Consider the following 15,261-nt stretch of genomic DNA (forward strand, 5'->3'; position numbering starts at 1 on the left):
AGTTCATCTTCCAAATTGTCTCACCTCTGAAACGGCTGAGACACCTTCTAGAACCAAAGGACCATCACTGTCTCCAGCCCACTCAGAGAAAACAGCTGAGATGCTCTACTTTGAATAGACAGCTAAGAGCTCATCTACCCTTAAGAAGGGGTTTTGCATTTTCAATTTACCTTTTACAATAGGCTGACTTTTTGCCAAATGGGGAGCTTTATTTTCTATGGAGAACTCACAGGCAAACCATCCAGGTTTATTTTGTTCCTTTTAAGCTGCCTCCAGGGCTACTGGTGAGCAGCAATCACTTCCATGGTACCCAGCCAGAGCAGCCTGGCAGAGGGAGGCCACCCTCCCCAAGCTCCAAACACCCATGTGGCTGGGGAGACCAGCCTCAGCTCTGCTAATTCTGATGCTTCTCCTCCTTCATGGATTCCCATTGAAAATATGCTAAGATAAATGTATCTATAACCCTGGGTTTCATGTATTGTTTCCAGAGCAGCCAGCACAAAACTAATTTGAAAAATTCTAGTCTTTTCTAGACCCTTTTGCCCCCTTGGCGTGGTGCCACTGCACACCACACACCTTATTCCTCAGCCAGCTGTGTCAGTTCTCTCAAAACGGGTCTTTTCACCAGACTCCTCTCTGTAAAATGCTCCCCAGCCCTGTTTTCCTGCCCCTGTGACAGCACAGCTGCTGGCACCATCGAGTGCCTGCTGGCATCCCAGGGCTGGCTGACTGTCTGTCTGCATCCTGCATCCCTCATGAGCGTAGCAGGGTGCCACAGCTTGCAGGCAAGAGCAGTTATTCACTTCATTTCACTTACCCCCATTTACCTCAATTCCCCCATCTGTGAAACACAGATAACATTTCTCTAGCTCGCAGGAGACGATGATCACATTATTTATATCCAGACTCACGTTCAGACTACGCAGCTGTAAACACCCAGTGATATTACATAAATGTCATTAGTGTAACCACTCACAAGAACGTGGGAGGATTTGTGTAAAGGCACAAACGAAAAAAAGGGACTTTCAGCAGAGAAGGAATGCATTTCTATTCTGCATCAATCTGAACACAAATATATATGACAAAAATTAATACAACTGTGTCTTTTTTAGGTCCCTCCTGGCAACTATTGCAAGAAATTATTTCTGTTGGAAAGTTTAACATTTGCATTAGTCTTTGATTTAAATGAAAGACAGAAAAAAGGAAGTGAGAAAGGCAAACACTTCTCTAGTATTTGCCACTTCTTGTTCCTAAAGTCTGCTCTTACTTATGACAGGAAAATAAGCACAATTTTTTTCCCTCCTTCTGAAACTCCCTTCAATTCTCTGAAACTGTAGTGGTGACTGGTGAACATTTGAGTCATAGACTGATGCTCACCCCAAATCTCTGGGCTTTTGAAGCTGCTCAGCCATAGCCAGGTCAATAGACACACTAGGTTGCGCCAAATTGACTCCAAAGGCTTTCTGCACAGACTCCAAAAAGACGGGAGTTGCTCTATTGGATCAAACTAAAGGGGCATGCAGTCCAGAATCCTGTTTCCAATCCTGGACAATGCCAGATGCTTCAGAGGTTAGATGCCGTTTAAGCCCCAGCGACTTCTTTGTACAATAAATTTGAACGGTGTGGAGTTATATTGCAACCTGCTGAGAAGAAAATTGAAGATATGGAAATTGCATTTTGTGGCTGAAATGCAATTCAGACCAAAGATATTGTGAACTAGAGGGCTGAGAGGAACGGTCTGAAGGTCTGGAAAAGCAGAGCTGTGAAATCCTGTGCGGTAGTGTAGCCATCTAGTGATCATTTCAAGAAGACTCTCTTTTTCCTGGGGAAATGTGATGCGGCACATTGAGAGACAGGGACGATGATGCTGTTTGAAATTAAGGAGTAAGGGCAGAGATCTGAGAGTAACAAGAAGCTGTATGTGTTGGGGGTAACATTTACAAAGCTGGAAAACATGATTACAAGAGGTTGGTGATTCTGAAGGATCAAAAGGTTTGTCTGCAGCATGCCTGCCACCTGCAAGAGCATTTGCACAATACAAGGATTCAAAAAAAAAATCATCCAGACAAGAGAGAGCTCACATGCCAGAAGATATTCAGAAGTGCTTGCAAATTGCCAGTGAGCACCTGAAGAGTAAGACTTGCGCAGCAGGACCAAAATTCTCTGCCTGGTTGCTCACAGGATGCCTGCTCAATTTCAGTTCAAAAAGAGAAATCAAACTAGAAAGAAACACCTTTTTCCAGACCCCAGGTGGAAGATTTTCTTTTCAGATGGAACAAGAATGAGAGATTCTCTCTAAGTGCAAACTCTCTCAGGGTATCAGGAAAAAGGATTGGAATTTGACCGAGGCAGCAGGGATAATTACTATATTCATGCATTTATGTCTAGGCAAAGCATGGTGTCAATCAGCAACACACTGCTGAAACCAAAAGCCCTGTGCCACTTCACACCACATGAGGAATCACCAAGGCAAGTCCAAAACTAAGAAATTAAGTCACTAAACCACAGTCAAGATGAAATGGTCCGACACCTTGACTCCAGCCATGGCCTGCACATTACTGCACCACAGTTTTCCTGTGAGCCATATTCTGTCCCACACCATCTCTGGTAGCTGAAGACTAGTTTAAGCTCTGAAGCAGGAGGCTTAAGAGATCTGTCCATCCCTCTGTGTTTTTAACAATGGTCACTATGATTGCTCTGCGTGTTCTTGGTAGGCAGATATAAGCATATCAAGAGAATATGGCACAAATTACAGTAATTAGCATAATAATTCAACCTAAAAGCTTATTAAAGTATTTCAGTATTCATACTTTGGCAAGCTGCTCTTTAGTTCACTTATAAACAGGCAGAGAAAGTCAGTACTTAATTTTTTCAGTACTGAAGTCCACGTCCTTAATCTTATCATACTCACTTCATGAAACAGGGAAAACAGAAGTGCTGTCCTGTCTTATATCTCTGCTATTCTTCATTATATTATTTTTATCCTTCATTACTCTTAATGAAAGCCATTTTTATTCATCTTCTTTCTTAGGGACATACAGACCGTCTAATTTGTGCAGCTTCCCCCATGCCCTTAAATTACCACAGCAGCCATTTTTTCTCTTGCTCTGCACTTGAGCATAGCATATAGCCCAAACTCCTCTGGGACCTAGCATCACCAGCTATACTGGTGATATCCTGGGTGCATTGCTGCTGTAGCAGACCTCTCCTCATCAAGACAGCATCACAAGTCACCAGTGGGTTGTAAGGGCAGGTCTAGCTGCAGCTCTGATTTTTCTATCTTATTCCTAGGCTGCTCTGGGTTCAGGTCATATATAATAAAAGCACTGAAGTGACAATAATTGTGTAGCTTCCATTGCACTGTCACAACATTCAGAAGGTAGCTACACCCGTGCAGATCTCTGCAACTCAGCTGGATGTGGCATCCTTTCTCTTTCTGTCCTATCTCTAGTTCTTATGATCCAGTAGACTCTGTGAAGCAAACCTCCTCAGGCATCGAAACTCCTGTTGGTTGTTTGGGAGGGTTTGGACTCTCAGCTACTCCACAGCAGATAGCAACATCTGGGCCCAGGGTTAGAAAAGAAGGGCAAGGTAGGTATTACAGAGAGAGGCTGGAGATAAAAAGAATAATTGTGTGTACTGTCATGGAGACTTAGAATTAGATTAGGAATTGTATTTATCCATTGCTGAACAACAAAAAAGCGAACAATGGTAAACCCGAGATTAATTTCCTCCTCTCCTCTGCCCAACATAGGCACAAAAGGAATGGAGCCAAGAAGTGACCCCTGGGGAACCCTTGGGGCTTACTACTTGAGATTTATTAGTGAGATGGCTTCATCCATTTAAAATACACTACTTTTAGTTTATCCACTACTAACCTTCAATTAGAGTCTTCTGTGACGCTGAGTCTGATGCCCAACACATGATGAGAAGAATATCATGTGGGCATCATCAATGAAATTATAATCACATCAAAAAACTAAATTCCACAGGGCGTATTTTCCACAAAAACAATATTGAAAGGTATCAGTTGTCTTTCAGTTTCTCTTCTCCCCTGATTCTTTTTCTTTTCAGACCATATTTATTTCTAGGCAAATCAAACTTTATTCACCTGTGGTTTCAAAGTATCTTTTTAAAAAATTGGTACAATCTCATGCAATCAAGTTCATGTCTGAGCATACCCTTCTCTGATGTGCTCTTCACAGTTTGCTCACAAACAATGTGTGATCTTCTTGTGTAAATATTTTCTGAACTCCTGGGTGAAACTTATTTGGTCATGTAAATTTTAAGATGCTCACTGTTAGCAATGGTTCTCTAGCATTTTCATTAGCTACTTTCAAAAGAGAATTTCATTCTCACTGACTCCCAAATGTATGACAAAGCACCTTCCCTTATCCATAATGAATATTCATTTAGCAGTTCATTTTTTTTCTGCAGTAGTGCCAATTGTACCAAATAATGAACCTATGTTTTCTTAAGGGATGGCTTTCATTTCAGTATCTGAATTCTTATTGTCCTCAACCTCCTTGGCATATGTACATAGAAATGTTAATTACTCTGCAACAGTTTTGATTGAGGAAGCTGTGTATAATCCAGACAATTCCAAAACTGAAATAAAATTCTAAGTCAAAAGGTCCATGTGTCTTTTCAGCCTTCACATTAGCTTTTTCATTATTTTCATTTCAAAGCAATGTATGCACTAGGAATATTTTGCTACTATCTCCACAGAAATGATGTCATCCTAGCAGGAAAATTAAGTGCACCTTTGCTATTTTATGGCAAGCAGAAAATTTATTTATTTGATTTGACTCACTCACGGGAAATATTTTTCATGGAGAATATCCCCTAAGCATTAATTCTACTAAAATAACCATAAAGAACATCTAACACATGGCCCTATAAATAGTTGAAAGTAAATATTCATAGGATCATGTCATTTCTCTAGCTAACCTGACAGCCATACTTGCTACCATGCCACCCCCAGACATTTCCCTTCCCAGCCCCCTGAAATCCCAACTTCACTCTCCAGCACAACTGCCTTGGAGCCAGCAGCACTCCTGAGCTCTCAGGAGCAGACCTGGCCTTAGCTATAGGTCCCACACGTGCCACTTTGCCCAGGGTGCTGGCACCATTTCCTGGCTGGCAGGGGCAGGGGCATGAACTTCCCTCTGCTTGCTGCTGCTGCCCTTCTACCTTTCACACTTCTACCCATTTTTCATCACCATTTCACTGAACAAAATCAGGTAAGGATGGCTTATCCCCGAGTGGTCTCAGGGCACCTGCTTCATGTTGGCAGAGGATATTATAAAGATTGACCCTAAGGAGTGGCATGCATAACCCCAAGTTATAAAGATGATGAATATGGATATCCAGCAACCCAGTGCAGAGAAGTGGAAACACAAGTAGATGCAGGAGTGCAATGCAAGCTGAAGCCACCAAGCCCACATTGAACCAACATGGCACAGCTCCAATGTAACTGACAATGCACTGAGACTACTTTTGGATGAACACTTTGTCTATGGGTAGCACTTTTGTTTCTCAGGGTGCACTAGGGAATGATAAGGCAACAAAGATTGCATAGAAGTCACGTCATTGCCAGCAACAAATTCAGAGAGAATTATTAGATGTGGAAGTTTGTCAAATGCTGATGATAAATAAACACTTCTAGTGAGGGTCACTTCTTTTCCACTATTTCCTGCACCCTCTAAGGGACATCTTACAGTCTGCAGAATGGAAGGTTAAGTTTCTGTGTTTCCTGACCTGCTAGCAGATCCCACTGCCTTGAAAGTTAACTAAGGCAAATCCACTTAAACTCCTTATCACCATTCTCCCATCTAAGCCACGCTTCCCCAGAGAGAAATGACACTTTCTGGTCCACAAACCCATTTGTCAATGGTGAGTGACTCAAGGTAATGTTTGTCATGGGCACAACTCTCCCTTTTCATCTCCAGCTTCCGGGCAGAAATATTAATCTCTTCTCTCTTCCCTTGACTGCTTAAAACCTTTTCTCCACTCTTCACCTTTAATATCTCTTTCTTGGCAGAGCAGGGCATGAAAACTGAAGCGGTGCTGAACAAAAAATGTTACTTCTATACTCCCACTGCAATGGTAGCTGCAAAAACAATCAGTTCTGTTACACTGACCATGATCACATCAATCATTGAATACATCAAGTTATGATATTCCTTGTCTTGAGCTGTGATATATACAGTCCTGGGAAGCTAGTGTTCAATTTTTTATTCCTGTATTGGGTAGTAGAAATGGTCTTGAATGGCAAATTCAGATGCAGACCCTCAGCTGCCCTGCAGTTTAAGATATTTGGTTTCCAAGTTCTGGTTCAAGTGCCTCTCCTGTACAGTGGATACTAAACCCAGCAGGTTGTTAACAGCCACTCTTCTTCCTATATAATACACAGAAACCTTTCCCATTGCCCCCTCTGGCCACCACCCACCAAAAAAAAAACGATGAGGAAGAAAAATCAGTGTGATAATTTATCTACACTGCCTGAAAACTCACTACAAGCACACACCACAAATAACCAAGTGAAAGAGAGAGAGAGAGAACTTAACAGTGACAAAGAAACTCATGTACAATTTAGTATGGTCTACACTCCAGTTTCCTTCTGCAGTATAAGCAACGTGCCACCTCAGTCTGTCTGTGTTTCCTCATGAAGAATGCTTTATCTAAAAAACCCCAAACCTTTCTCCACTCTTCCTTCTCTCTCTGCTGCATTTGCCTTTCCCTTTATTTTCTGTGTGCTCATCTGCATTCACTTCTCTCCCTGGTTTGCCTTTTTGTTTAAAAAAAGAGTGAACCTCTGAGCCAAGGCATATCGGTTAATCTAACCTATCTATCAACAGTTTCTGAGCCACCTTTTCAACCTATGCAGCCGGGGATTTTGGCCAGGCTTTTATCATTTTTATGTGCGCTGCTGCCACGCGCTGTCACAAGGTCACCCTTGGAAATGATACTATGCCTCAGTGGGTACTTTTTCACCTAATAAAATATACAGCACACTGTATATCAATCAGATCATCTAGGGACCAAATTCTGAACAGTCAAAGGTGGCTAAATGCGTCCCTCTGGATCAATTTTTGACTGCATAGCAAGGGTAACCTCTTTGCCAACGAGAGAGACAGAAAGTCCAGTATTTGACTACAGGGAGCTTCTTCAGTAATTTTGGAAGCACAGTCTCTCTTTGCTCTCACACATTCAAGGGTTTGAACTCAAAAAAGGCATGTGACAGACCCAACCATGCCAGCAAATCTCACCCCCAGCACTCAGGCACTGTTTGCTCTATCAGCCTCCCTTGCACACAGGGCAGCATTTGGACTGACCTCTGCAGGGATTGGAGCTCCTGCATGCTGAAACCAGGAGTGAAAACTCACTGAGCAGCACGTACCTGGGGAGAGAGCCCACTTCAAGTAAGTGCATTTTGGATCTCTTGCTGCATAGTTCTGGAGTTGGTTCGTGGTGTTACAAGCACACAAGCAACAATTAAGAGCAAATTTGCTTCAGCCATTCTGTTTGTTGCAGACATTCCCTGGACACAGAAAAAGCACCTGATAGATTATGGTCAAGTTTCTGGTGACCTCTTTTTCCTGTAAATTAATGTCTGTCTCTTCTCTTCTTTCTTTTTGGATGTAATGTAGCTCTAAAGCCCTAAAGACAGAAAAGAAAGAACACCAGGAAGATATATCTCCCAATTTATATAAATCACAGTGATATAAAATCTTTTAGAGTGACAGAATTAAAAAAAAAAGTCAGTATCTTTGCAGAAGTTTTGGTTCAAACTCAAGGGCCACCACACCAGGAGGAGAAGACAAGGATGGAACACTAGCTGCTGCTGCTGCTCATAGCACCATGTCCCAGCTCACATCTGCATCAGGACCAGCAAGACTGGTAACACACTGCATCAGGTGGGCAGGCACAAGTCCCACCCAGGGGTCCCAAGGAGCTCACCCACACCTGGACTACTATTTCTGCTAACTGGGAAGACACTGGGCTCGAGGTGTCTTTGGGCCATCAGGTCTGGACAGAGCTCAAATGCTGGCTGAGGGTGGTGTTGGCTCTAAATTCCTGTTTGTGCCCAGCCCCAACCTGTATGTACCCCAATCCTCCCATCCCTGCAACCACACTGCTAACCCAAAAGGGTCTGAGTTCACATACAAGACTTTTGTCCCTGTCTGTCTGCCAACTCCCCTCCCCTGTTACTTCCCTCCTCCAGAAAAGCAATGAGCTCCCTGCCTCCCAGAGCCAGCAGGATGAATCCCTTCCCAGCAGGACCAGTGCCTGCTAACTGCACGAGATGTTTCTCACAAGCATTGCTAGCCAGTTCCATGCTGTTCTAAATGAAACACTTCCATTAATGCTACAGGTGGGCTACAAATACAAAGTTAGCTGCTGGATCAGAACGTGACCCAGATTTGGGAGCAGTTTGTTACAAAGGTGGGCCCAAGCTAATCTGCCTTTCCCCTAAGTGGACACAAATCCCTTTTATTTATCTATTTAAGATGCAGGAAGGGCCTCTGTGAGCAGGGAAGCCAGGTTCAGGTTTGTTACAGCATGATTGCTCTGCAGTCAGATCTGGGGGTCTTGCTAGCTTAATGCTGCTGAGGACCCTAGTATTCAGCCATGGTCTCTGCACAGTATAGGAACACCCTTCCTTGGCACCATCCAAGCAGGAGGTGGCCTAGGGCAACAGCCTTACAAAGGCTTTAAAAAATCACTGCTTAAAGTTCAGCGTCAGGTCTTCGTTTTTCTGTGTTCTTGAGGATGGCAAAATTGAATCCTGTAGAGCACATCTGCTAGGTCCTCTCCTCCCTGCTTGGCCCCAGCAAAGGTTTGTCATGGTGCTTAGCCAAATCTTGCACTCCAGCACTGCTGGCAAGCAGGGAGGAGGGAGGATGATCAGCCCCTTTTTATAGCTGGAAGGCAAGGCCACACAGCAGAACAGCAGGTGGGAGGGCAGAGAATGAGGGCTGGAGACTGCACAAGCTCCTCCTGCCAAACTTCCCATCCAGTAGCTTTTGCATCACAGGGCATGAACATTCAGTACTGCCATAGGGAAAAGGTGGGGCCCCACCCCCTTCAAATCCACAGGCAGGCAACATCCAGGGGTTGGGCACACAGAGCTGTTGGGGATGTTCCTCTTCATCTGAGTCAGAATAAGAAGGAGGTCCGAGTCCAAGTGAGAAACTGAGCAAGCAGCTGATGTTTCTCTCAGATGAGATACTAACAGGAAGCATGCAGACAAGAAAAGGCATTTTTATGTGCAGGAAAACAATTAATTACTTGACCTACTGGTCAGACAGAGCAGGGGTCAGTTCCTGACAACAGTGAAATTTCTGGCCCAAAAACATTCACAACAAAGGTAAGAAAATAAACAAAAATCAGCTTTTTAGGCATGCAAGCAAATAAGCATAATGTTTCAAATTCACCTCATGTAGCTGTAAAATCACTTCTAAGGACAGGGTTAGATGGTTCCCATCTCACCGCTGTTCCACTCCAAATAATTAATTGGGTTTATTCAATGGATTTTCTATGAAAGACTTAGAGGGTAAAGAACACAGCTAAGTTTGCAAAGCAATGTGTAAATCCACAGTACTATAATAAGCTTTTATTAATACAAACAAATAATTTGTCCCTCTCCCTCCAGATCTCTTAAGACACAGACTAAAGAAATGGCACAGGTCAGCATAAAGAAATGCAGGTCAGCTCCCCGGAATTTTATCAGTGTGTACTGAACACCAGTCTGATCTATTCAGCCCCTTATGCCAGTCATTAGCCATCAGTCTCACTCCAGTGAGCAACTCCCCTCCAGCACCAGCACCATGACTCTTCATCCCTGGGATGCAACTCTCTTCTCCACTTTCTCTTCCTGTGACTCAAAATGAGATGGGCTGGGATATTAAATCATCACTTACTTGTTTTTCTTTCTGGCATCAAACCTTACTTTATCATCCTCTTCATCACATCACTTAAAGAGACTGCAGAGACTGGCTTATCCAGGCATCAGCCAAGGCAGAAATGTAGAAGAAAAGGATCTAGGACTGGTACACCATAATGGGAGCTCCACTGTGTCTCTGCATCCAAGGGAAGGAGAAACCTCTGTGGACTGCATGTAGACCAAACACTTGCCAGCACTGCAATATTTTAAATCTCCTTCTTCTCCCTTAAAAATATCAGGGAGTTCTTTTCGTCCCTCCCATACTGCCCCTATGAATCCAAAAAAGAGAAATTGAACACGTGCACTACCCCAAACCTGGCTTCAGGTCTGCCAGAGTAGAGGAGGAGACCTGGACCAGAGCTTTTCAAGAGAGCAACATTAGCAGCACAGCTCTGGGCACTAAGGGGTAAATTTACTTAATTTTCTCCTCCTGCTGGAATTGATATAATTTCCAGAAAGACTAAAACATTCAATGAGCCAGATCAGTTGTCATCTGGTGAGGGCACTCCGCTCAGAGGAGAAACCCTTATGTTCCAGACTTTGTTCCAATAAACATTAAACTGCTTTACTGGAAACCATCAGCTGGAGAGATGGCATTTCTCCATCCCAGGGTACTGTCTGATTCATGGTGTTTGCTAGGGGAGTCTCTGAGGGTGTAAATGATCTCCCATAAAAGATGAGGTTAAACTCAGGAGGGGTTCTCTAAGTGCTCCAAGCAGCAGAAGAGGTGACTTCACATTCAGTTATATAGGTGAAGAGGCAATCATAACACACAACAACCTGCAAGATGTATCTAAACCCAGCATTTGCTGCATTTGTCTTGTTTTTGCCAAGGGATTCTCAGAATAGAAATAAAATTAAATTATTTCAAAGAGCACTTCTTTTGTTCCAAGCTGCAATCAATGGTTTTCAGTTCATTAGGATTAAAATAAAACTTTGTCATTTTGGTCTGGATCAAACTGGTTTTTATTTTCTTCCCATTCCAAAGAAAAAGCTCCCCTACTCACTCATGAGAGGGAATGTCTCCTACAGAGGCAGCATCCTCACCAGTTTTTGTAGAGATGAAATGTAAAGTATAGTGTACTATGGATGCTTAAGCAAATCAGACAAGATTTCTCAAAAAAATAGACAGTTTTTTTTAATGCAGATATTTTCACAGGAATAATACCTTCAAATAAGTTTGAGAAAGAGGGAACTTGGATAAGGGCTGGGATGCAATTTCAAGTGCCAGAGTTTATTTCAGTAATATTTAAATATATAATTTGGATTCATCAGATTATTGGGCTATGTTCTGCCTGCTGTCATATTTTAAAATTGTGTGTACCCATTTTATAAAACATTATGCCTTTTAGTATTTGGACATGACTAAAAAAGGAACAAAAACCGAACAACTTGATATTGTCAAAACTCATGGGTATTTCCAAACTGCTTTTCCTCTAATTTGCATTCCGCAGAAACACTCACAATTTTCTACTTTTCTGTCCATTTTGAAAGAAAATAAATTTGGAACTGTTTCCTAAGGGACAGGATTGTTATAATCCATAATGCTGCAGCAGAAATGTGGCAGTAATGCTTCTCATCTCGAGGATTATGACAGGTTCTAAGTGCTGGAGCCGCGGGCAGTGCTCTTGGGGCAGGCTGATGGCCAGCAATGGTGTCTGTGGCCATGGCAGAGCACCGTGCTTGTGGCCATGACAAGGAGGATGCACCTCTGGGCAGACATAAACCATGTCTGTGAATTCCTGTGGTGTCCTGTTGGCTCAGGGAGGGAGCTTCCTGTGCCCACAGCAGTGGCACCTGTGAGCAGCAAGCCCCACTGCTGACCTGCCAAGCACGCGGAAACACGCATGGCCCACGGGAAAGAGGAAATTTCACTCTAAGATTTATTTTTAAAAGGAGCCCTATGATGGGGTGGTGTTTTGGCTGCTATTTCATCATCCCCCAACAAATTTCAATGAGTTCACACCAGCAGCCTCGGGTCTAGGTGCCTTTACCAAGCTTTTCTGTGCAGTTATACTTTCTCCTTTCACAGAAAGCTAAGACCTCATGCTATGACAATACTGAATGCAGCCTGAATACTTCTGAAGGGCTTGTTTTTGAAGCACATTAACTGCTTGCCCAGTGCTTGGCTTCCAGCAGAGGTTCCTCCTGAAGGCTAGCCTGACATCTTCTGGGATCTACCTTCAGTCATCAGAAGTTCCCTGATACCATTTTCTGTTAAAAAAAAAAAGAAATAAATCTACTGCTATGTTGGCATGTGGCAGAAGCATCCCCAGTTTGACATGATTTTCATCTAAAGCTGAGAAATAGGAGCTCAGGAATCTCCCTTTATCCCAAACAAGAGGCGGTGTATTTGTGCAGGTGAAGGAAACCCAGTTAGCTCCCAAACCACCCAACTCCAAAGGGGACCCACAGTTTGCACAGAGGCTCTGGAGAACTCTCCAGGGAGGTTTTTGGCAGCCAGCAGTACTTCAGCCACAATACAGCCCCTCCTTGATTTCAAGGCAGTCATTATTTCAATATAAAATCCACCACAACAGATTTTGTGTTGAGACTGGAGGTATAGCAGAAGGGTGGGCTGTTCTGCTTTGTTGGTTCTTTTTTCCCTGAAGACAGGCTCAGTCTCTAAAATAATCTGCAAATGGCAATGATTATAACAATGTACATAGGGAATAATAACACATGCCATTTTCTATGTCCAATGATGAGACATGAAGTGAGAATGCAGCTGTATTGGCCTCAAATTTATATTATTTCCTATTTTCCTCTTGGCTGCTACTCTGATACTGCTTGTGAAAACACAAATACAAGCATGAGTTGGTGCCTAAAAGGTTGAGATACAATCTGGGAAAGGGGATAGTGTGCAGCTGAGGGATCTGGCAGACTAAGAAGCATTCTAAATAGGAAAAAAAATTTAAAAAGGAAAAGGAAAAGGTAATCGTTGATAAGAAAACCTCTTCGTTTTAAGTAGCTAGCAAACAAAACGAGGAAAACAAACAATCAAATATGACAGGGGAATTCTTGAGAATTCAAAGTTTTAAAATATTCACCAAGAAGAAAATTAATTTTATAAGGTGAGCCAGGCACTGTTCTCTACCTAAACTGGATAGCGGGTGTACAAAGGGCTTTCAGTTTCATCTAAAAATGAATTTTATGCCCCATTTACATTTTCATTATTTATGGAGTTTTTCTGATAATCCTTCCTGCTGGGAAGGAGATGACCACAGTCCCACATCTGTTTACCTTTGTTTACAGCTGGGAACACAGCCATGGATTTGTTCTGCTTCAGCGAGAAGGCAGCCTGATTTGATTATTGCTTTCTAACATACTAAAAAGCTGTTGCTAAGAGTCTCACTTAGTAGAGAAATGACAGAAGGCTGGTTTTAGCAAGCTGTGGGAAAGGTGGAGATGGAAAACTAAGGGTTAAGATGGCTCTTTCACCCTTTGGTCCCCAAGTGCCACCACTGAGCTTGGTCAGACTAGGTGAGACCAGGGCTCACCTAATTGCTCTGAAGAAGACTCCAGGTTCCACCACTGCATGAACGTTTGCTCTGATTTCAGCACAACTGAGATCTGCACACACCACTCACCTCTCCCTGAGGTGTCATGTTGTTTGTGGGGATGATTCAGAGGTACAGAGGCAGGTAAGGCTCTTGCTTGATGTATCCAAAGAAGCTATGGGCAAGACTCTCCAATGAAGAGAATCCCCTTCAGAGCTGCATAGGCAGGTGTAGGCAACCTCCAAATGGAGGCCTTTCAGGTTGTCCTCATCTTTAAATAGATGATTCCTCTGTATATTATTCTGTCAGCCTCCATCAGTACTTTTTCTGTCGTCCCTATTCATGTGGGGTGGTTTCTGTTTCTAAAGGAAGCCCAGTGGCTCACCCAGGAGTAACCCCAAATCAGAGCTGAGATATTACACCGGGATTTCTTCAGCTTTAAGGAAAGAATGTCGTCTTTCCAAGGACATCTGGGAAGCGATTCAGTTTTTCCAGTGAAGGCTTCTTTCAATAATCAAGAGAGAGAGAGAGAGGAAAGAAACTTTAAGCACTCCCAGTTCAGCTATCATCTGCTACCCACGTACATTGCCAGGACAAGCTGTAGATCAAAACCTGCTGAAGGGTTTCTGACAGACTGACAGGACTTTTCATAAAAGCTCCTGATAACCCTGAGCAGCAGAGGCACTGATCCACATCCTACAGCTGTGGCTGGTTCTCCTCTGCTCCCCCCTCCTCCTTGCCCTACCTGCATTCCAGCCAGGCGTGTCTCTGCTGCAGACCCCTGTGAAGGTCAGGCGTGTAACAGCAGCTTGCCCGAGGATGAAATGCTGTACCAGGAAAGGGCAGGTACCAGCAGACCAGAGCAATTCCGAAACATCATCAAAGCTCAGTTCATCTGTAACAGCAGTTTCTCTGATGATAATTTGCTTTACTTCTGTCTACCTTGACGTGATACAAGAGTAATTTTAGGCAGATCACGGCAACAAGAAGTTTTTCTATAAAGAACGAGATATGCACCACTCTAAGGTAAAGATGCACTAGAGAGGACAGAGGCCTTGAGAGGGGAACACAGTGCAGGGGCTACAGAGGAGTGCTGACACGGGTGATGGCAGAAGGGACACAGACTGGGCCAGGAGGTCCCACAGCTATAAACAACTCGATGACAGCCAGTTACAGTGAAGACCTGGGGCTGGAGAAAGCTCATTCTAGGGATGAGGAAGAGAGCAAAACACAGGATCTAACACACATAAAAGGCAACATATAGAGTAAGTTTTAACATAACATGGAGCTGCAGACAGTGAGAAACGAGCAAGGTCTAAAAGGGTGTTAGAGTCAAAATGGCAAATCAAATGTGGCAGAGGGAGAAAAAAGGAAGGAAAAAAAGAGTGAGGAAGAAACCATTGGCACCACTTTCCTCCCTGCAAAGGGCACTGGGAAAACAAAGGTTTTCTTTCTTTCATTATTTACAGCACCAAAACTTGTTGTCCAACTATTATGTGTGCTAATAACATTGAAATTTTCCTGAAAAAACCCGTCAAATATAAATGTCTTTAGACTCTCGAAAATTCTCAAATTTTGCCAAATTTGACCTGAAATCACAAAACAGTTTCGGCTGAACTGAGCCAGAAAGTTGGAAAGAAATACTCAGTGAAACACCCCTCAAATTTTAGCCAAAACCAGGGATAAGACAACAGTAGGGATACTAGGCAAGAGTTAAAATGTCTACAGGACTTCGAGGCTTTGGGAGTGGGAAGGGAGTTGCTGAAGATTTTTTCTTTGTTTTCAGAAGGTAGAGCCTTTCTTTTACTAGCT

At 43.2% G+C, this 15,261-nt stretch overlaps 1 long non-coding RNA gene across 1 annotated transcript in view; it reads right to left on the reverse strand.

Annotated features, from left to right (window-relative positions):
- The window catches only part of LOC148225351 (uncharacterized), a 73,847-nt gene that overhangs the window by 52,695 nt on the left and 5,891 nt on the right, over positions 1–15,261 (reverse strand). The gene's annotated exons all lie outside the window — the stretch shown is intronic.

Source organism: Sturnus vulgaris, chromosome 1 (genome assembly GCF_052056855.1).
Source record: "Sturnus vulgaris isolate bStuVul1 chromosome 1, bStuVul1.hap1, whole genome shotgun sequence".
NCBI lineage: Eukaryota > Metazoa > Chordata > Aves > Passeriformes > Sturnidae > Sturnus > Sturnus vulgaris.